The following is a 23903-nucleotide window of genomic DNA, read 5'->3' as shown; positions in this document are numbered from 1 at the left end:
AAGCTGCATCCAATCAGAGCTGAAGCAGTGAGCGTGTCATCCTGTTCTTTATTGAATTCATTATTGAATAAGGGTACATTTTTTGTTCACATTTACCTGTTTATTAAAATTGCTGTCAATGTTCATTAAAATAAGCCCTCCCCTGAAAATAAGCCCTCTGATGCTTTTCTGTCCAAAAAAAAAAAAAAAAAAACAGTGTTAATAGGGGGGAAACACGGTATTTTTATATATATATATATATATATATATATATACTCATATATAATAATTATCCATTAACAAATACATTTATTAATCACATCATAGTCACCACCAAGTCATTGACAATCTGTTTGTATGAAATTCTAAGGCCTGTTACTCCTGAAATATAAGAAACATGGACAACCTGTTACTCACCTACCTTCAGAATTAGAACTAATCAATTCCACTTCTACTGTTTTGCCCTACAGTCAACAAATACTGAAGTACTGTTACTCTAGCTATCCTAATTATTTTTAATTCAGTCTGTCAAAAGCTAAGTACCAAGTGTTCAGGGATCATTCTTGCATTTGGGTTAACCTCCTCCCTTTATTTTAGCAATCAGATTTGCCTAAAAATTCCAGTAATCCCTCTAGAACTCACAACTAAAAACCAGTCCTTAATGTTATACTTATTTTCCCCCAATTCCATTCACTTTCTAGAATTCACAAAGAGATGGCTCGCCTTGAAAGGCCACTATATTTCTGACCATCTTTCCTGGTTTTAATTACATGTTCTCTCAGATCTCACTCAGAGGTTTTACAAGGAGATTTAGGAATAGCTTTAACTTGCCATTGTCATTTTACCACCACCACTACCATCATCATTATCATCATCTTCATAACCCTCAATAATAGGCATTTATTAAGTATCTACTAAGTTTTAGACACCTTACTAAGTACAGGGATTTAAAAAATTACATCAACACAAAATCTGATCTCAATGAGATCAAATTTTATTGGGGATGAAGGTAATGTATACTTATTAAGCATATATTATGGGCCATGCATTGTGCTAAGCACTAAATATTTCATTTCATCCTTACAACAACTATGGGACAGAGATCCTATTATTTTTCTCATTTTACAGTTGAGGAAACTGAGGCATTCAGAGTTTAAGTGACTTGTCTAGAATAACACAGCTAGTAAGTTTCTGAAATTGGATTAGAACTCAGGTCTTCCTGATACTAGGGTTTGTGCAATAACCCCTGTATTACCTAGGTGACTTTAATGGCAGGGGCATAATGAAAATAACTATGAACATACAAGATATATGCAGTGTGAATAAAAGACAATCTTAGAAGGAAAGCATTAGCTGAGAGTAGGACCTGAAAAAGGTTCTTGTGGAAGAGACCAAATTTTGTAGATTTGAGCTGCATCTTGAAGGAAGCCGGAGGAGTCGGAAGGTTTTGAGGAGCTTGCCTTCCAAAAATGGGAGACAAGACATACAGAGAAGTGGTGGAGAGCAAAAGGCATTTTTGAGTGAGTACTTAAGTGAATTGTCAGTAGGACCATAGGATAGTTGATTTGTAAGCCCTTTACAGAGGTTCTGATGATATTCATTTGATGATAATCCCTAAAGCAAGAGAAAGAAAGTGATCATGCTGATAGGGAAGAAGGCAAGAAATTCTAAGTTAAAGTGTATAAGCTACATACAGTCATTTTTGTGAATTTGATTGACTCATATACCAGTCCAACTTGGCTCCAGTAAGTATTTAACATCTATGTGTATGTGTATATCTATGTGTCTACTATAAGTGTAATAGGCAATATGATTGTGGTTCATGGGGTCATAGATAACAGAACTACAAGAGACCTTAGAGACCATTGAGGCTAACTTCCTCCCTATACAGATGAAGAGACTGAGAGATAAGGTTCTATTTGTACAGAATCAATAACTGGTAAGCACAGTTGAAATCTGAATCCAAGTTTTACTGACTCCAAGTTCAATGTTTTCTCTTCTACATCACGGTGCCTCGACAATATATTTTTAAACAGTGAAATTTTTTAATCCTGTTTTAGTAAGAGGGCTGATGGTTCTCCATAAATGGAGTTAGTGGATCTAAAGAATTCAAATGCATACATTAGTTCAGTAGACCCAACTAATGATCTAATGAAACAAGTAAGGTGAGAATTTTTAGCTTCATTTTGCAGATGTGCATCCTTTTTCTCTGATAGTGTATGTGGCTTGCCTGAGGCCACATAGGTAGTAAATTGCAGAAGCAGAACTCAAACCTATGTCTTTGAACTACAAATTCGATAGTCATTCCAAAATATCTCCACTGACTTAATATAAATGATGAAATATTAAAACATGGCAGCAATATTATCATATTGGTCTTTTCAAATTAAGATCACATGATTACAGGTATGTTTTGTTTATTGAGAACTGAAATATTTTCAAATTTTTACTTTTCTTTCTTTATGATATTCAAAGAAACAACCACCAAAAAGGAAGGTAGATGAAATTATAATATTCTGAGATCTGAAAACATATACAATATTTATCTCCTCACAATTCCAGTCCCACTTAAACAAGAAAAAAAAATAGACTTTCCCTGGGGTATGATTGACATGAGGCCTTTGAAATAGTTCTCATCCTCTTTTGGGACTGAGCGGCTATCTGATGTTGTTAGCATATTGTGATTGATTGGATGTAAGAGGAATAGTGAAGAATTGATTAAAACTTGGAAAGGAGAGCTAATTGAATTGAATAATTGAAAAAAACATGCAGCACTGTGCTTACTGCATTTATTCACTTTAAGATTGCAAAAAGAAAAAAAAACATAACTTTACTACCAATTGAGGAATGAGAAATACAATTCTAGAAACAAATAGAAATGTAGTATTGAAAATAATTTGGGAAACATGTTTTATTTGAAATAAATATATCTCTTCAAATTAAAGTTACAAAAGCACATACTAAGAAAAATGAAATAAACGAGGAGACCTGTATGGGAAAAGGAGAAACATATCCTGAACAAATGATGGCCAGATGGGGGCACTGTCTTTTTAACCAGGGCTTTTTGTAGTGGTGAGAACAAGAGTACTTTGCAGAAAATCTCTTCACTACGAAAGTTGAACTTGAGTAATTAACAATAAGCAACAGAAACATTGTCGACTTAGACACTGAGATCTGTGTAACTTTTGAGTGCTGTTGATTGTATTCTTTCATCATTTATCACCTTAAATCTTATATTCCCATCCAGAGGGGGGAAAAGCTGTGAAATTCGAATGTAGATCTAAGCATACTATTTTTCACTTTTTTTTCTTTCTCATGGTTTTTCTCTTTTGTTCTGATTCTTCTTTCACAACATGTAGATATGTTTAACATGATTGCACATGTATAACCTATATCAGATTACTTGCTGTATTACTCTCTTGGGGAGGGAGGACAGGAGGAAAAAGAGGGAGAAAAATTTGGAAATCAAAATTTTACAAAAAAATTAATGTTTAACACTATCTTCACATATAATTGGAAAAATACTCTCAAGGGAAAAAATAATATAAAACACCTCTCTACCTGCTTGACTTAATGGTTTTGTAAAGATTTCTTGCTGAGCTTTTTTGCTCAAACATTGGTAAAAGAATGTCTACCACAGGATGGTGTAGTGGGAAGTGGGGGTGGGATGGGTAGTACCTAGGACTGAATAAACTAAGATGTAGATACCAGTTAAATGTTCAGTCAGGAAACTGATTTTGAATTGCTATTATGTAGAAAACATTTTATCAGATGATTTTGGGAGGAGAGAAATATGTAGGAAGAGCACACATATGAGTTTTTTCCCCCAAGATATATAAGATCTACTGAACTTATTGGAAGTTGTATAGAAAATAAGCAAATGTGATATAATAATCAAGGAGAAAAACAATGTACAATTACACATAAGGGGAAGCTGGAAGGATTGAAGTAGGCATTTAAATGATTGTAGCTACTACTGCCATCTATAATTAAGAAAAAATGTGGAAGAATTGATCTTTGAGGCATATTTTGTAGAATGGGAATTAGAGAAAACTAGGAAATGAGAAGAAGATAGAGTAGGTTAGGCAAAAATTGACACATGGAATGATTTGGAAGTGAGCCAGAGATAGCAATAATACTCATCAATCAATCAGCATTTATTAAGTGCCTCTAGGTATCAGAATTTTATAGAGATTTATGAGAAAGAGAGAGAGGAAGGAAGAAAGAAAGAAAGAGAGAGAGAGAGAGAGAGAGAGAGAGAGATGGAGGGACCAAAGAAGTGAGGGAAAAAAGGAAGGGAGGAAGGAAGGAAGGGAGGAAAGAAGGAAGGAAGGAAGGAAGGAAGGAAGGAAGGAAGGAAGGAAGGAAAGAAGGAAGGAAGGAAGGTAAGGAGGGGAATAAGTGAAGGAAAAATGGAAAAGAAAATAGAAGAGAAGGAAAGAAAGAATAAAAAAAGAGAAAAGAACAATAATTAGGATCCTGCATCTTATTATAGGAAACAGCATGTCAACATACAAAATAATTTCTGATAAGGATGAAAAAAGTTGTCATGGAGAAAGCCACACTTGAGCTGAACATTGGAGAAAATTAAAGATTCTAAGAGGAAGAAGTGAAGAGGAAGTGTTTTTTCAGGCATAAAGGAAAATATGAGTAAAGACATAAAAATACAAAAAAAAATGAAATGAGATATGGAATATAAAAATATGAGAAAAATTGAACACCAATTAAGTCAATGAATCTTATTTTCACAAGCTATTCAAATGATCAATTTCAAGCTTATTTAACAGATTTCATTTAAAGAATTAAGTATCACAAATCTAATAAAAGTTTGTTTTAACTCATCTTAAAATTATACACATATATTTGTATATATATATATATATATTATATATGTGCATACACACACACACATATATAAAACTTTTAATATTAACTCAATGGGATTAGTTGCTCTACCATCCACAGGCTCTAAAGGCGCTAACTCCTTTTCATAAATTGTCCTATTATTACAAATAAATATTCGATCTTAAGCTGAGCTCCTGGGGGCTGGGTGGGGTTATATAATTATCAAGTATTATGAGCTAAGAAATAGACAAACAGTATGTAATGGATGAGTGATGATCCTGAAATACAGCAGGCAAAGGACAGAATAATGAATCTTGTCTCTCAGAATCTGCCTCTGTTTACTATAGCTAATGGAGGGTGAAATTTGTTTCTTTAGCTAATTTTCGGTGATCTGATCACCATCATCAACTTAATCTTCATGATTCTGACTTTTACATCCTTTACTCCTCTGTGGTTAGTTTCCATCTGCACTATTCTTTAGGATAATGTTCTCAGTAATATTATCTGTCTCAGAGGGCATTAGACAAAGGAAGTAAAATTATAAGCATCTCAAAGTGATAGTAAGGTGAGAGGATTAGCCATTCCATGACAGAGACAAATCTATGTAAATTATTTCTCAGATTGAAGACTAAAATAATAAGGTTTACTCTATGATTTAACATGAGGGAAAAATAAAACTCATTTCCATGCTTTCCCTTCTACAAAAGGGAATTCTCACATATTGAAGCACATTTTTTGCGTAACTTTAGATTGTATTTGAGTACTTTGAACTTATATTGGAAGGTATGATTCTTAATGCACTAAGGAGATGATTTCCAAAGTGACTACCTAACCAGGAAAACAGAAAGGAACCATGTAAATTGGAAAGGGTATTAACAATTTAGAGAAACTTTGGAGAAAAAGAAAACAAAAATCAGAACAAGAAAAAGAGCATGTTTAAAAAATTCACATAGAAGTCTTACTTCAGCATCAGTACTTTTGACAGGTTTATTGAATTAATCAGAATTCTTTATCCAACAGCTTTACAAAAAAAACCAGGAGAATTAAAATAATTAATAAGTTATCACTATGTATGTGTGTGCACAGTCACACAGATACACACATATATATTTATATATTTACTTTTAGTTCATTTTATGCAAGAAATAGACAAAACAATTATTTCCATAACTATATGAAAGAAATCACTCTATTCATTGATACCTATTTTTTTTTTTCTTTTTGGAGGGGGAAAGGCAGGGCAATTGGGGTTAAGTGACTTGCCCAGGTCACATGGCTAGTAAGTTTGAAGTGTCTGAGGCCAGATTTCAACTCAGGTCCTTCTGACTCCAGGGTCAGTGATCTATTCACTATGCCACCTAGCCACGCCCCAACATTCACTGATATCTTAAAAAGAAAAGAAGATAAAATAAAAGTTACTTTTCCTGTATTACGACTTTAAATGGAATGGACAACTAATTTCCTTAGTATATCAAGTTAGGTATTTTTAACATGGACAGTAAATTAGACTCAGAATCTGAGTAGTAGAAGATATTCAGGATGGATTGCTTTTGGGGAAAATTCTATGCTTTCAGTAGTCCTAAACTTCTTGTTTGACAATCTGATGAAAGAGAGATCACTATCAACTGGGTAGATTACAAAAGTGTTTACATAAGAGGTGGCTCCTGACCTGAACTCTATAAAGGGAATTTTGGTATTCCAAGAGGCAGAAAAGAGAGTATGCTACCAGCATGGACTGTTATAGGTAAAGCCTAAACAAAAAATTTTGAATTGGTGGATAGCTATGATGTCAAATTGATGAAAACACAGAATCGGTGGATTGAAATAATATGAAATGAGACCAGAAGGTGACGTTAGAGCATAGGAGTTCTATAAAAGCTCTAGGAGAGGAGTTTATATTGTATCACTGAGATAATTCAGAAAGACTGAAAATTTAGGTACAGGGAAGAAACATAGTAAAAGTTATATTTTTAAGATTAATATTATGGTAGCCAAGAAGAGGATATATTTGAAAGAAAGAGATTGGAATCGGGAATCCCAATTTGAAACCTGCTACAATAACCTTGTTAAGAGGTCATTAGGAACTGAATTTGGCTAATGGGAGCAAATAGAACTTATGAGAGATGTTATGGGAAAAGAACTAACAAGACACAGCAACTAATTTTATATGAAGAGTGTGGGAGAAGGAAAAGTCATAGATGGCTGAGATTGTAAACCTGAGTGACTAGAAGGCTAGTGTAGCCCTCAATAGGAATAAACACTTTAAGGGGAAAGATAATTTGTTCTATTCTGGACAGATTAATTTGAATGTGCTAACATGAAGGCAGATATATCCAGAAAACATTTGACAAGACAGGCCTAGAATTCAGGACAGAAACTAGGAACAGGTATACAAATCTGAAAGAAATTTTTATGGAAATCATATGTAAATCCATGTAAGCTGAAGAGATAAATGAGAGTATATAGAATTAAGAGCAGACCACTAAAGACAGTACATTGTGACACAACCATTCTTAGTAGAGGAGAGAAGCTTGATAATTCACCCTAAGGATAGTGAACTGAAGCAGCAAGGTAGAGAGGAAGAGAGAGAAAAGGAAGCAGTATATCTGAAGCACAAGGAAAAAAAAATCTGTGAGAGTATTCATGAAGAAGGTGTAGAAATATTCCCTTTCTAAAGCTGGATGATTATGAATCCTGGAATCCTAGAAGAATGAGATTTAAGCAAGGCAAAAAACAAAGAAAATGTGTATAGTAAGTAGGAGTAGGCACCAGTGGCAGCATGGATAGAGTGCTGCCTCTAAAGTTAAGAAGACCTGTGTTCAAATTTGACCTTAGAAATTTTTTAGCTATATCTGACCTTAGAAAAGTCACTTGACTGGTATGCTTCAATTTTCTCATTTGTAACTTGGGGATAATAATAGCATTTACTTAACAGCGTGGTTGTAAGGATTAAATTATACAATATTTGCATAGTGTTTTGCAAATCTTAAAACGCTATATAATTGTCATTCTTCATGCTTGAAGACATCACTATGTCAGGGTCAAGGTCCAGCGGTTGCTGATCAGATGAGCATAAGGTCAAAATACTTTACCAAATGTCAGGCACAAATAGTCTATAAGAATACTTGGAATGAAGATGTATCTAAATTTATGCATCCCAGATTGCTTTTGAGCTACTGTAATTCTGATTTATTCAGTTAGCACAGCACCTTCCTTGATATGATCACACCATGAAAGGTGATCTGGCCCTAGCGTCTTCCATATCTCACAATAGATTCCAAAGTTCTTAAGTGAGACCTTGAGAGTGTCCTTGAAACACTTCTTCTGCCCTTGCTGTAAGCATTACTTTGTGTGAATTCTCTATAAAATAGTCTTTTAGGGAGATATACATTTGACATTCAAAATAATATAGTTAGTCCATTTGAGTTTTGCTTTCTGCAGTAGAGTTTAACTGCTTGGGGGCTCAGCTCAAGAAAGGACCTTAGTGTCCAGTACCTTAATTTTAAGATGATCTTCAGAATCCCCCTAAGTCAATTCAAATGGCATGGTGCTGGTAGACTAGCCAGGTTTCACAGACATGCAATGGTAACGTCAGCACTATGTTTGTTTGATAGGCAGGTACATACTTGTCTGTTTGATAGGCAGGTACGTACCTCTTTTCTCTCACCCTTTCATTTGGAGCCTCCCAAAGACTGACCTAACTCTTGTAATGTGACCAACAACCTCATCATCTATGTGGACATTCCTATAAAACATACTGCCAAGGTAAGTGAACTTATCCACAGAATTTAGAATTTCTCCATTTGCTGTAACTAATGGTTCCATGTATGGATGATGTGATGCTGATTGGTGGAGAACCTGTGTTTTCTTGATTATTTTTAAGCCAACATTAGCAAAAGCAGCAAAGAATCCATAATTTATTGTATCTCAACCTCAGAGTCTACATTGAGTGCACAACCATCTGCAAACAAAAAGTCTCCTATCAACTCTCTGTCCACTTTGGTTTTGGTTTGTAGCCATTTCAAGTTAAATAATTTACCATCAGTGTCATAGCTGACCTTGCTACTGTTTTTGTGCTCAATGAAGATGCCTCACAACACAGCTAAAAAGATTATGCTTAAAAAGAAAGGTAAAATCCCCAAAGCCTTACTTCACTCCACTGGGGACAGGGAAAGCAAGAGAGCACCCAAGCAAGAAGTTTATTGTGAAACTGGCCTATAATACTGATGAATTTCTCTGGGCAACCAAATTTTTTCATGATCTTCATAAGACCTCAAAATTGACAGTATTAAAGACCTTAAGACATTTCAAGGATTACTGTGTACAGACTTCTGTTTTTCTCCTGGCATTTCTTCCAGAAGTGATGAGCAGCTAACACCATATTTACCATTCATTGGCCCTTTTACAAACCTCCTTAGGCCTTAGGTGGTTGACAATTTTTTGAGCAAAGGATCAACTTATTAGGGAGAACTCTGACTAGAATCTCGTCAGCAGTGATTAAGAGAAAGATGTCCCATCCCTTATAGTCATCTCCAACTAAGCTATTTCCCTTTCTTTTGAACAGATGGGTAATAGAGACATCCTTGAATTCTTGGGGGATAAACTCTTACCATGTAACCTGAAAGATTTCAATTAGCTCTCATAAAAGCAGTGGACCCTCTGCCTTGTAAATCTCCAGTGGAATAGAATGAGCACCAGACATTTTTGCCACACTATCGTAGCCTAATGGCATTCAAAACTTCAGTTGTAAGTCTGGCTAGAGAGGGATTGACTTGAACTGGAGGTATGTGGTCAATGGCTTCAGTGATGGTTGATGGTGTTCTGTTGAGAATACCATTAAGAAAATTAAAGATCACTTTCACTAATTAATATTGATGCAAAAATCCTAAATAAAATACTAACTAAAACATTAAAACAATGTATTACAAAGATTATACATTATGAATAAGTATCATTTATATAAGGAATGTAGGGTTGGCTTAGCATAAGAAAAATTTTTTAACATAATTGTTTATATCAATAATAAGTTTTAAAAATCAAATTATATCAATAGATGTGGAAAAATCTTTTTATAAAGTACAACACCAATCTCTATTAAAAACAACAACACACACTTTTGGGGGTGGAGCCAAGATGGTGGAGAAAAGCCACAAAGTTAGCCAAGCTCTTCCAGTTTCCCTCAGAAACAATGTTAAATTAAGATTTTAAACAGATTTTTGAGTCAGAACTCAGAAAGTTAGAGTGAATTTTTTTTTTTACCAGCTTGAGAAAACTTAGAAGGATTTCAGAAAAGGTCATCTAGGGAAGAACAACCCAACAGTTTCTGGGCAAGTCACCTGAAGGCCCTTAGCCACAGCACAGATCAGCAACCAATGCCCCTCAGTCATGGCTCAGCAGGTCATTGGCACAACAGGTCACCTGTGACATTTCCAGGTTCAGCACAAAAGGCAAATTGACAGCCCTGGAATCCTTGCACAACAGGCTGGACTAGGCGAGGCCACTCCAACATAGTGAGAAGGCTCCATCACCTGAGAACCCAGGGTAGAAATACAGTGACCAGACTTCTAGCCACCAACAAGAGAAACATGGGACAATTCCCCCTGTAAACCAGGAGCAGAGCTCAACTAAAAAAAATGACCAAAAAATCAAATAGTTCTGACAATAGAAAGCTATTATGATGACAGGGAATATCAAAATAAAAACAGGAGAAGATAATAATATCAAAATACTTATATGTGAAGGCTGAAAGGGGGATATGAATTGGAAGGACTAAAAAATGATTTTTAAAATCAAATTATAGAAGTTGAAGAAAGACTGGGAAGAGAAATAAGATTTATGCAGCTAAAATGGTGGAATAAAATTAGGGACTTGCTTGAGCTTACCTGCAAACCCCTAGAAATACCTGTAAAAAATTACTCTAAACAAATACTAGAGCTGCAAAACCCACAAAACGACAGAGTGAAATATATCCCCAGCCCAGCAGCCTGGAAGACCAATGGGAAGGATATATCACACTGAGCTGGAAGTGGAGCACAGTCTGACATGGGCTGTGCCAGGTGTCATGAGGCCAGAGCAGGCATCAGGGGATTGAATCACTGACAGCTGCAGTGATTTCCAGAATTCTGAATCCACAAACACTGAGCACAGTGTGGAAAATCAGTGGGGATCTCTGTGGGACCTGGGTGAAAAAGGAGCATGCAGTCTGGCCCTAGTCTCAGGGTGGCAGAAGTGACTGGGGTGGTGGCAGTGGCAGTAGCAGCAGTGGCTGCTTTGGGTGCAATGGGTCTGCAGATGGTGGGGGATCCAGAGGGTGATACAAAACCCAGAAACCTGTAATGATATACCCACCCCCTACTATCAATGGAAGCAGAGTCCTGCTTTGACCAGAACTTAGAAAATAGCTGGGAAGATGAATAGTGTAAAAAAGTCAGACTACAGAATCATTTTTGGTGACAAAAAAGAAAATATGCAATTAGAAGAAGACAACAAAGTCAAAGCTCCTACATCAAAAGCCTTCAAGAGAAACATGAATTGTTTTCAGGCCACTGAAGTGGTCAAAAACGATTCTGAAAATCAATTAAAAGAAGAGGAGAAAAAAAGGAAGAGAAATGATAGTGATGCAAGAAAATCATGAAAAACAACTCAACAGACCCTCCCCACCACCACCAAATACTGAAGAAAATAACATCTTAAAAATAGACTAACCCAAATGGCAAAAGAGGTCCAAAAAGCTAATGAGGAGAATAACTTAAAAAGGACAATTGGTCAAATGGAAAAGGAGATTTAAAAGCTCACTGAAGAAAATAATTGCTTCAAAATTAGAATGGAGTCTATGGGAGCTAATGACTTTATGAGAAATCAAGAAATTATAAAACAGAATCAAGACTGAAAGAATAGAAGATGATGAGAAATATCTCATTGGAAAAACCACTAACATGGAAATTATATGGAGAAAAGATAATTTAAAAATTATTCATCTCCCTGAACGCCATGATAAAAAATATAGAGCCTAGATATCATCTTTCAAGAAATTATCACAGAAAAGTGCCCTGATATTCTAGAACCAGAGGGTAAAATAGTAATGGAAAGAATCCACCAATCACTTCCTAAAAGAGATCCCAAAAGGAAAGCTCCTAGGAATATTGCAAGCAAATTCCAGAGTTCCCAGGTCAAGGAGAAAATACAGCAAACAGCCAGAAAGAAACAATTTGTTTCAAATAACTTTTTTAGTTATCTTTGGTAATTCTGAAGTATAAAATCATATCATCTGCAAAAAGAGATAGTTTTATTAACTCATTTCATATTTTGATTCCTTCTATTTCATTTTCTTCTTTTACTGATATTGCTAGGATTTCTGATTCATTATCGAATAATATTGGAGATAATGGGCATCCTTATTTCATGCCTAATCTTACTGGGAAAATTTCTAGCTTGTCCTCATTACAAATAATACTTGCTGATAATTTTAAATAAATCTTTTTTTATCAACTTGAGGAAAATTTTATTTATAACTATACTTTCCAGTAATTTTTCAACCTTTGAGAAGTCATTATATAAACAAAAAGTACAAGTAAATGAAAACATATTTCATATATTCAAAAAGTCATCAAAACAAATTTAGCTCAATCTAATGTTGAAACTAGAAAAAACCTGAAACAAGTAGGTAAATGGAAGATAGTATTGATGATTAAAAGTGACAGTTGCTGTTGCTATTTCCCATTTCATTTCTCCCTATGACTCCCAGGCATGTCTTATAGTCTGTGCATACTCTGACATTAAAATCACCCAGAATTATAAGGTTGTCCACTTTTGAAACATTGAACATGAAGGTCTCCAGGTCTTCAGAACATCTTTCTTTGACTTCATCAGAATTCATCACTGGAGAAGTATATGCATTGATGATGGAGGCTTGCTGCTTTCCTGCAAGTGGGGACTGCATTTTCATGAGTCTGTAGTTCATTTCTTTAGAGAAGTATACAATCTTGTTGAATATATTAGTTTTTATTGTGAAATCTATGCCAGCTTCATGGCATTCCCTTACACTTGACTACTTCAGGAAAATAAGTGTATCCTGCTCTGACTTCATTAAAGTGGTGTTCTTTTGCTAGCCTTGTCTCACTCAGGGCTGCTAATTGGATGTGATACCTGGTGAGTTTTCTCACAGCAAGAGCTGTTCATCTTTCAGCTTTACTGGATTTCTTGTTATTCATAATCACATTCCATGTACTCATGATATGTGGAATCATCTTCACAGTTTCATTTTTTTTGGAGTTTTGAACATAGGATGAGATCCCCACTTGCCCTAATAAGAAAGCCAGGTTTATTTATATGAAGCAAACAACTTTGGGGGGGTCTTTTTAACTCCGTTCCTCATACACAGGGATGAGCAGTGTGCTTTTAAAAACAGGCTGCTCAGATTCCTGGGGGTTATCAAATACCACTGCTGCTTATCAAATCTAGTGACATAGTTAGATGGCCCTGTGTCCTGGGCTGCCTGTGTGTAGGGTTGTGACTACAGCTACAATTATATCCATACCTGCTTTTCATCACTTACCTCTTGTTATAAGGACTTCGAGGGAAATAAAAATGGTAAAATTGGGTGGGTGATGTCTTTTGATTGGAGCACAAATAAGACTTAAGGGAGGCAGTATTGGATGAAATCATGTGCTTCACTTTTTCTTCCAAAGTCATCCAAGTCAAGTGCCAACACAAAAGTCAAGATTTTATTGATGGCCTGGGATACAAAGGATGATCTCAGCGTCTTTGATGTCTCACCAAGCTTTAAATGTTCCACAGTGCCTACTTCAGCTGCATGACCATTGGAACAAAGTATTCTAAGCCACCCATTACACAGGGAGTTGCTTGACATGTTTGGAATCTCTCTAATTCACTGAGAGATCTGAGGCCTATCAATCTAATTTATCCTGTCTGTCAAAAAGCCCAGTAAAGGCTGTGGCTGCTATGCATGACATAGCCCCCTGTTCTTATAGATGAGAGCTAAGTTAATGAGGTGGACACCAAAAATGGAAAATAGCCCTTAAAAAGTATAGGCAGCCCTCACACCAGAACTTTTAGTCTTTCCTGAGCACCTATACACCTCCAAAATATGGAATGATTAAAAAATTTGTGTGATCTCCTTGCCCTGGGGTCATGCCAATCTTTGTATCATTCAAATTTTAATATATTTGTAGCTAATACAAGCTAGTTTTCATTATTATCAATTAGTAGTAGTATTTATGATTATGCTATTTAACTTTTATATTATTTAATATAATAGCATATTATATTATATCTATAGCATATCACTTGGGGCCACTAGGTTGTTCAGTAGAAATTGTGCTGTGCCTGGAATCAGGAACACTCATCTTCTTGACTTCAAAGCTGAGTGGCCTCACACATTCATTAGCTGCATGGCCCTGGGCAAGTCACTAAACCCTGATTGCCTCAGTTTTCTTATCCATAAAATGAGCTGAGGAGGGAAATGGAAAATCACTCTAGGATCTTTTCCAAGGAAAGCCCAAGTAGAGTCACTAAAATTTGGACACAACTGAAAAACAACTGAACAATTAAAATATTATATTACTTAATATTCTTATAATTATTTATTATTATGCATGTCACAAGATGTTTCCAAAGAATATGTTTCATACTGAAATTATAGGGGTTCATCCTATTTAGCATTTATAAGTATGAGAACAGGGATTAGTTCTATGATTTTATTAATTTAAGGATACCTCCTCTACTCATGTGAACCAACTAAATTAATAATATTGGAGAATTGTTTAATCAGGAGTGGGGAACCTGCAGCCTTTAAGGCCACATGTAGCACTCTGGGTCTTCAGGTCTTCTTTTTACTGAATACAAACTTCACAGAACAAAACCCTTTAATAAAAGGTTTGTTCTGTAAAATTTGAACTTAGTCCAAAGACTGTGCCCATGGACCTAGAAGACCACATGTGACCTCAAGGTTGTAGGTTCCCCACCCCTGCCCCTCTGATAACTTTAATGACTGGCCCAGAACTTCATAGATGGTATGGGTTAGAGGCTGACTTGAGTAGGAGACCTCATTATTTAGAGGTCTTTTTCTGTCTATGACACCATGTTGATTATATAGCATTTGTGCATGTGCCACATGTATATGAATATATACATTCAATCATATATAAACATTCATTCTATACACCTATCTTTATTATTTCAGAAGTGAGTCAATTGGGATTTTTTTTTTGTCCTTAACCTTGGGACTTTGATCAGTTCTTTTATTTTTTAAGATGGTTTGTTTCTTCTACTGTCAGTGGGTTCTTCTACTACCAGAAATGTTATTGCTGTCTTTTTGAGATTCATTCTATTGCTTGATTATAAAATATATGATGAACCTACTTTATTACCTTGATCCACACATGTCAGAAGGCTCTTACAGAGTTTGGGTTACTCTGAAGAATTTTCAGGGACCATCCTTGTGACCATATGCTTATGTATGTATGTATGTATGTGTATGTATTTGCTTTTTGGAGGGCAGTTGTTCTTAAGAGACTTGCCCAAAAGTCACATAGGTAGTGTGTCAAATGTCTGAGGCCACATTTGAACTCAGGTGCTCTAGACTCCAGGGCTGGTGCTCTATTCACTGTACCACCTAGCCAACCCAAGTATATTTTCTACAAGTCTCAAGAACCTTTAAATCTGGGCAGCAGTTCATCCTGACACAATGAAATACTTTGGAAATTAATACACAGTTACTTCTTTGATAATGGAAATATGCATTCATTAAGTATATAAAATTTTCATACTCATTGATTGTATTGGGACAGTGCTATCTCAAGGCCAAGAAATAAATAAGAACATCATTGATTCCCAAATGGAAAATTAATTCAGTCAGATACCTAATTTGCACCAGAGAAGAATCAATTTTAATAAATACAACTAAAACACATACAAATATCATGTTCACTTTTTTTAATACAAAAAAATGTGTGTGTGTGTATAATATTTATGTGTGTGTTAGCACTTCCTTAGTTTCCCATGGGAGGAATGCATAGAGCTGTATTATTTTTTTTTCAAATTTCTTTCTTTCTATTGTTGTCTAACTAGCCTTACAAAGATACTGATTTTTGTACACACAAGCAGAATAAAAGATCATTATAGAGCATTTTGGTACTGTGTCTTCATGAAAAAAAGTTTAATTTACCATGGAAAGTTCAGAGAGAGGCAGGGATCAAAGTAGCTTACTGTACATTTACTTTTATAAAATTGACTCGTGGTAATTTCATACCTTTCTTATGTAGGTTTCCTGGGCCTCGTTTATTTTAATATTGTATTAATTCTGGCTATAAGCTGGCTCAAGAATTATCAATTCATATAATATCATTTCTTGTCATCTGAGAGGTATAATAGTTAGACTTGTGGTTAGAAAGTGAGTCATTCCCCTTTAAAGAGAGGAATGGTATTGAGTTATAAAAATTTCCTACTGCCAGCTTTGTGAGAGCATTATTCCAGCCTTGCTCATTTTCCCCTATAAACTCACTTGGGACTGTTTCTATTTTGAGGTACAGCACTGGGAAAAATATTTGTCTTCTGTACTTCTTCTGTATGTACTCCAGTAAGCAGCCTGTGAACATGCTATACATTTTAACAAAGGATAATAGGGAAAATGTAATGCTTTGGGGAAATACTAATTTTAAATACAGTTCAATCAATGCTTGCCCATGAGAGAAAAATCTCAAGTCATGCAGAAGACCCATTAGTTATATTTGTTCTCCTTGAGGCTTTTGACAATTACAGTGTTCTTAAAAACAAGTACATTCATAATATTGCATAAAAAGGTAGAAATGTTGAAACAAAAGGTAACAAAGCAGAAACCGTTCTTTTTTCCCCTTTTTGCTTATAGAATAGTCACCATATTCCTGCTATATCCTAAATAATCCCCTTGGGAATCCTTGATACATCTATCTTTTTTTTTTTTTCTAGAGGTACCATCTCATTTCAGTCTCTGGGGACTAGATACTATTCACTTTAAATGGACATCTCTTATACCAGCTCTAGCTATAATATAAAACAATAGAATTGTCTGTTTTTTAAAAAAAATTACCTTCAATAGAACTTCATCAAACCTTCAATAATTTAATATCAAAACCATTATACTGTATGGGCTGGGGAAAATGCCAAAAACTTGGTTTCTTGTCTCAGAGGAGAAGTTCCACTCTATTCAGAGAACTAGTCATAAAGCAATAAAATATGGTCTATGGGTTTCATGTCATTTGTTAAAATATAAAATAATAAATAATGAAAACAGCACTACTGGTATTTCATTATTATAGTTGAAAATCTGTAGATACCAGGCTTTTATCAAGCTTAAAATTGAACATCCACTAAGCTAGGAGTGAAGCTCCCAAAGTCAAAGACTAGCAGAAGACAGAAAAACTAAAAAGAAAAAAAAGGCTTATATTTGGTATTTATTTGTGGGGTTTAAGTAAATGTGAGCATACTTAGAAGGCTATTACATATAATGCAATGTAAAGTTTGAGTTTTTTCACATATAATCAGAACAGATGACATTTACCAATCCTGATTAAATTTAGGTCATTTCATTTTTTTCCTCAAACCATCTGTCCTTTACGTAGTCTATTAAAATCCCAATAGTACTTTGCAAAACAATTTTTCCTCATAGATACTTTGTATTCATCACATGCAAATGGGATATAAGCAGTATATTATTCTCACAAAGTAGAAATTGAAAGATGATTATTATATTAAGTCTAAATATAAACTAAACCTCTTATAGGGATGGAGCTTTACAAAAATCAGCTAAATGTTTGTTCAAGCACTTATATGAAATCTTCATGGAAATATATATGGAACAATGCTTCCTGAGTTTAAAACAAATTTCAGAAGCTCCTGTGAATACCTGGCACCAAACTTAACCAATTTTAGTCAGTGACAATGAGACATATTTGAAACCGATGGTATTGTCCAAATAAATACATGCTTAGCACAGTGACTGGCACATAGTATGTGTTTGTTAAAGGTGATTGCCTTGACTTGACTTTGCACTTAAACAGAAGACATACAACTATGTACTGTCATTAGGATAATGTGGAGTACTTCCTAGGGCTGAGGTAGTGCTTCCTATACCCAGGATATTTTCTATTGTTACTATTACTTAAACTAAAGGAATGTAAACTCCTTGAGTTTTTTTTTTTGTATTGAATTCCCTCAGTGGCCAGCATGGTACATCCACATAGTAGGAACTTAATAAATGCTTATAGAATTGAATTGAATTATCACTTTATCCCTTTTTGGTAAGTATAAGCCCTTACTTCAGTTCAACTTTTATTTTAATACAATTTTTGTAGTCCTAAACAATTATGTCTCTAACAGATCTTTCAAATATAATTCAGTTCAAACCACCTTATTTTACAGATGAGCACAGTGAGATGGGTGAAAAGGTGGCTGGGTGATAGCACATCAATGTGAATGAACTTAGTTTGATTTATATCTCAACAGAAAAAAGTCAAGAAAATATAACACAGTTGGAGGAAGAGAAAAGTAAAGGAGGAGGAAAAGTGATATGCACAAGAAGCGATAGGCAACATCTAAGAAAATTTTGCCTCCTCAGACCTTTTGCCTCAAGTTGACTCTGTGATCTGCCTAATTATGCCTTAAAAAAATATCTTCTTGGCTTTTCTTCAGTGATTTACTTTGAATATAGTTGTCATAGGAATACCCCTGCATTTCTATGAGAATCAATAGCAGTAAGTTTGTTTACTTAGTGGAGAGTGAAGAGAGTGTTAGTTAAGTGGAAAAGTCACAGTGCCAGTTTTGTGGCCCAAACATGCTTTTAGTCAAAATAATCATTTTTGACAACTGCAAGTCTGAAATTTAGAATCTCAAATAATATTGCTTTCTTTAGCAAAAGCAAAATGTTTGGTAAGACATATGCATATTTTATCTGTAGTTTCATTTTAAAACATATAGTAGATATTATAAGTTCCTTTAATAGCATTACAAATGTCTTATTAATCATGAACTTTACAAGACAACTATAGTATGTAACAATTGAGAAATAAGAAGCTCCTCTTTTTTAATAGTTTGAGTGCAGCATTACAGAGTAGATGTCATATAAAAACAAATAAAGTGATCTCTTCCATTCTCAATATATACTAGAATGCATTTTAATTTATTATTATTAATTATTAGAGAATATTCTATTTATTTATATTGGAAAGATATGGTTCAGGCTTTTTTTATTTGTCTATCAGTCTTTTTCTAGGGATCAATTCTTTATGTTTTTTATGTGTATATGTGATGCAGTTTTCATGTTACATCTATATGCATATGTTAAAGGTAATCCAGACCCTGACCAAAAACAAAACAAAACAAAACTTTTTAACAGCAAAAAAAAAAGATATCAGGAGTATACATACAAGGGAATACATCCTGTAGGTCTGATTCCTGTATAGAATAAAAAATTAGTTTGGGGAGCTGTTGTCCAAGATACAATATGAAAAAAGGATTAATGTGAAGGAAAGCTGGAAAGATGGAGTGGAACTTATTCTTATGTCTATCTAAAGAGTAGTATTTTATTTTATAGGTAATAGACTCAATCAAATTCTTGTCAAAATACTTTCATGGTTAGACTTGTTTGAAGAATCAGATGGAAAGGGGAGAAATCAAAGTCAAGGATACCATTTAGGAATTTGTTTCAAATGTCCAGACAAGGAATAATAAAAGTCTGAAATAAACTAATCATGTATATCTAGAAGAAAAGTTGAATGTTGCTTCAATGTATGGAGGAAGAATCACAAGTTGTGTTTTTTTTTTTTAACTGTAGATATATAAGGAGCGAGATACACATTTTATGCTAGAGTAACTAGGTTAATGGTAATATTATTAACAGAATTGGTGAAACATTAGAAAGAATGAGGAGATGATGGATTTTGTTTTAGGTATGTCATTTTAGCCACATGTACCTATAAATCCACTGTAAATGTAGGCTGGACATTAATCAAGGAATCTATAAATAAACATTTATTAAATACCATGTTCCAGGCACTGTGCTAGAAACTGGGAAGACAATTCAACATAAAGTGGATTTGAAACTCATTTTCAGAGATATATTTGAAGCTGAGGTACATATGAGATAACTAGGTAAAATATGGAGAGAAGGCTAATAGAAGAGATTTGGGGAACACTTGAACTTATGAAGAAAATGAAGGGTGATGTATCATTTCTTAAGGAAATCAAGTGTGTGTGGTCTGGTATGAGAAAATCAAGAGAAAATAATGCTACAAAATTTGAAGGCATAAATAATCAAGGATAAGTTAATCAATAGTACCAAATGTTAGATAAAACATTAGGGGGGAAAGAAGATGACGATTGAGAAGTGACATTAGAGAAAACAAATCCAGTAGACTACTGGGGAAGAACATTAAATGACAAACTTTTAAAGAGTAAAGAAAGAGAGGAAAAAGGAAGCAAAGTAATTATGTATAAAACTTGCCTTCTGGAAGTTTAGGAATTAATTCAATTAAATTAACACTGTTTCGATGAAAGGTTAAGTAACTTTCCAAAAGTCACTCACCCAGTAATTTTTAGAGGAAGGAACTGAATGCAGGTTTTCCTGAATTCAAAGATGGCTATCTATCAACCATGCTATACTGCTTCTCTAGGACAGAATATGAAAATTAAAACAAAAACCTTTCCCCTATGGAGTTCACAATTTAGTGGGAGAGACATATATTTATAGATGATTATAATGCAAAATACAATGTGAAAATTAGGTAAGAACTAGACAAAGAATTATGCTTTGGGTTAATTCACCTAAGTCAGTTAATAGACTTAGAACTAGTTGGTCACTACTATAAGTATATTTTCAGTTTTAAGAATGGTGAATTTGGGGAGGGAGGGGGCAGAGACAAGATGGCAGAGTAGAAGCATGACCTCTGAACAGCTCCAAATTCCACTTTCCCCAATCAAGGTAAAAAGGGGACTCTGAACAAACTTTGGAGCTGCAGAACCCACAAAATGACACAGAGAAGCTAACCTCCTGCTGAGGACAGCCCAGCAGGATGGCAGCAAGCTGCCAGCGCAGTGCTCTGGGAGCTGAGCCCAGCCCCACACCAAGGCTTTAGCCCCAGATTGGGCCTGACCAGCCGCCAGCCAGAGGGACTACAGATCAGCAGCAGCTGTGGGCATTTCCAGAATTAGCAACACTGAGACACAAAGGACAAAGTGAGAGGTCAATGCAGTCTGGACTTTGGGACCCAGTAAGTGGGAGTGCATTGGCTTTTGCCCTGGGTCAATAAGTCACTGAGATGCCTGTACAGTCAACCAGTACCACATGGCTGCTTCACCTCCTGGTCTGCAGAGTGTAGGGGGACCAAGTGATCAATCTGAGGGGTAATCACTCTTGCTTTAACCTGTTTGGATCTGGATTGCCTTCTAGGGTGGAGGTCCTGGGGCATGAGTACAGCTTGCCAGAGCATGTGGAGGACTCAGAGAAGGCACCCATCTAATACCTCCAGCAGCTGAGAAAACCCCAGAGTTTGGGACGAAAGCTCCCCTCTCTGGTGACAGAGTCCTACTGTGGCAAAAAGCCCGGGGGTCAAGTTTCTGAAGTGCGACATGACTGGGCAAAGGAAACAAAGCAGACAGAAGATTCCAACATTAGATTCCTATTTTGGGGACAAAAAGGAGCAAAGCATGGAACAGGAGGAAGACAGTGAAGTCAGAACTCCTGCACCAGAAGCTTCAAAGGAAAATATGAGCTGATTACAGGTCATAGAGGACCTTAAGAAGCAGATAAGAGAAGTGGAGGAAAAATTGGAAAGAGAAATGATAATGATGCAAGAAAATTACTAAATGAGCGTCAACAGGCTTACTGAGGAAAATATACCTTAAAAAATAGACTAACTCAAATGGCAAAAGAGGCTCAAAAAGGCAATGAGGAAAAGAATGCCTTATAAAACCGAATTTGCCAGCTGGAAAAAGAATCTCAAAAGCTCAATGAGGAGAATCATTGCTTTATATTTAGATTGGAGCAAATGGAAACTAATGACTCTATGAGAAATCAAGATGCTGTTAAACAGATCCAAACAAATGAAAGAATAGAAGGCAATGTGGAATATCTCATGGGAAAAACCACTGACCTGGAAAATAAATGCAGGAGAGATAATTTAAAAATTATTGGACTACCTGAAAGCCATGATCAAAGTAAGAACCTAGAAATCATCCTCCAGGAAGTTCTCAAAGAAAACTGCAATGATGTTTTAGAACCAGAGGGCAAAATAGAGGTTGAGAGAATCCACCGATCAGCTGAAAAATTTCCCCAAAAGAAAACTCCTAGGAATATTATAGCCAGGTTCCAGAATTCCCATATTAAGGAGAGAATATTATCAGCAGACAGTAAGAAACAATTTGAATATTGTGCAAACACAATCAGGATAACCCAGGATCTGGCAGCTTCTACACTGAGGGTTCGAAGGGCTTGTAATATGATTTTCCAGAGGTCAAAGGAGCTGGGATTAAAACCTAGAGTTACCTACCCAGCAAAACTAAGTATCATGTTTCAGGGGAAAATATGGTCAGTCAGTGGAATTTCAAGCATTTCTGATGAAAAACCAGAGTTGAATAGAAATTTTCACATTCAGCTACAAGAAGCAAGAGAAGCATGAGAAAGTAAACAGGGAAAAGAAATCATAAGGAACTTATCAAAGTTGAACTATTAACATTCCTACATGGAAAAACAATAATTATAACTGATGAAACTTTTGTCAGTATGAAAATAGTTCAATTGAATAGAAATACATACATATATATATATGAGGGTATATGGGCATATGAATACATATGTAAATGTGTGTATATATGTTTACAAGTATACATAGATACAGGGCACAGGACCAAATTTACAGGAAGGGATGATACTTAAAAGGTGAAATTAAGAGTGGAAAGAGGAATGTAATGAGAGGAGATGGGGAAAGACAGAATGGGGTAAACTATCTCATAAAGAAGAGGCAAGTGAAAATGTTTACAATGGAGGGGAACAATAGGAAGGCAAAAGGGAATGGGTCAACCTTATTCTCATTGAATTTGGCTTGGGGAGGGAATGAAATACACACTAAATAGGGTATCTCACCCTACAGGAGAGTAGGGGGGAAGAGGATCTGAGGGGGGAGGATGGAAGGGACAGCAGACTGGGGGGGGAGGAATGTTGGAATCATACACTTTTGAAAAGGGACGGGAACAAAGTAGAGAATAGAACAAGTGGGAGTTGGGATAGGAGGGAGGGGAATATAGTCAGTCTTTTACAATATATCTGCTATGTTAATGTTTTGCATTAGCTACACATGTACAACCTATACTGAACTGCTTATCTTTCCAGTAAGGGTGGGTGACAAGGGAGGAAGGACATGAATCTTTAATTCAAATTTTTAAAATCAAATGCTTATATATATGTGGGGGGGGGGATGTGTACTATTATTAATACTATTTTACATGTAACTGGGAATTAAGATATACAGGCACTGGGGCATAGAGATCCAACATGCCCTACTGGAAAAGTCAAAAGGGGTACGGGAGAAAATATGGGAGAGAGCTGATTGGAGGGGGGGATATTCTCTGAGACTGCTATTTTGGGGCAGTGGGTAGGGGACAAACAGGGAGAAAATTTGTAACTCAAAATTTGGTGGAAATGAATTATGTAAATCAGAAGTTAATAAAGTATTTAAAAATGGAAACAAAAAAAACGAATGGTGAATTTCTATGGAACATTTTAAAAACATCTACTTGATTTGATATGTTAACATCCTTTTAATAAAGCTTCTGTAAAATTAAAGGTTTTCTTGTTTTGCTATTAAGCAATGAATAGCAAATATTTGTCCAAAGTTCCTGAAATGTAATAGAGAGTAGAATGTAAAACTTTTAGATTTAGTATCAACATCAAACGTTATTGGAATGATAAAAATGTGTTAATTGAAAATGTTAATTATATGGTCATCTTCAGTGTTTTTGTTTGTTTATTTTATTTGAAACAGCACTTATCGTCTCTTGGTTACAGTTATCATCTAAGTAGTCTTTTGTCA

The 23903-nt window shown here is 35.3% G+C and overlaps 1 long non-coding RNA gene and 1 pseudogene across 1 annotated transcript in view; both read right to left on the bottom strand.

The window, feature by feature from the left end:
* Positions 1-23903, bottom strand: part of LOC138171052 (uncharacterized) — a 576586-nt gene that overhangs the window by 399706 nt on the left and 152977 nt on the right. The window lies entirely within an intron of this gene.
* On the bottom strand, positions 13925-14024 carry LOC138171107 (U6 spliceosomal RNA; annotated as a pseudogene).

Source organism: Petaurus breviceps, unplaced genomic scaffold (genome assembly GCF_028583685.1).
Source record: "Petaurus breviceps papuanus isolate PSGF00001 unplaced genomic scaffold, PetGlider_PUasm1.0 41, whole genome shotgun sequence".
NCBI lineage: Eukaryota > Metazoa > Chordata > Mammalia > Diprotodontia > Petauridae > Petaurus > Petaurus breviceps.
The sequence above is the reverse complement of the archived record's forward strand: the minus strand, read 5'-3'. Positions and strand labels throughout refer to the sequence as shown.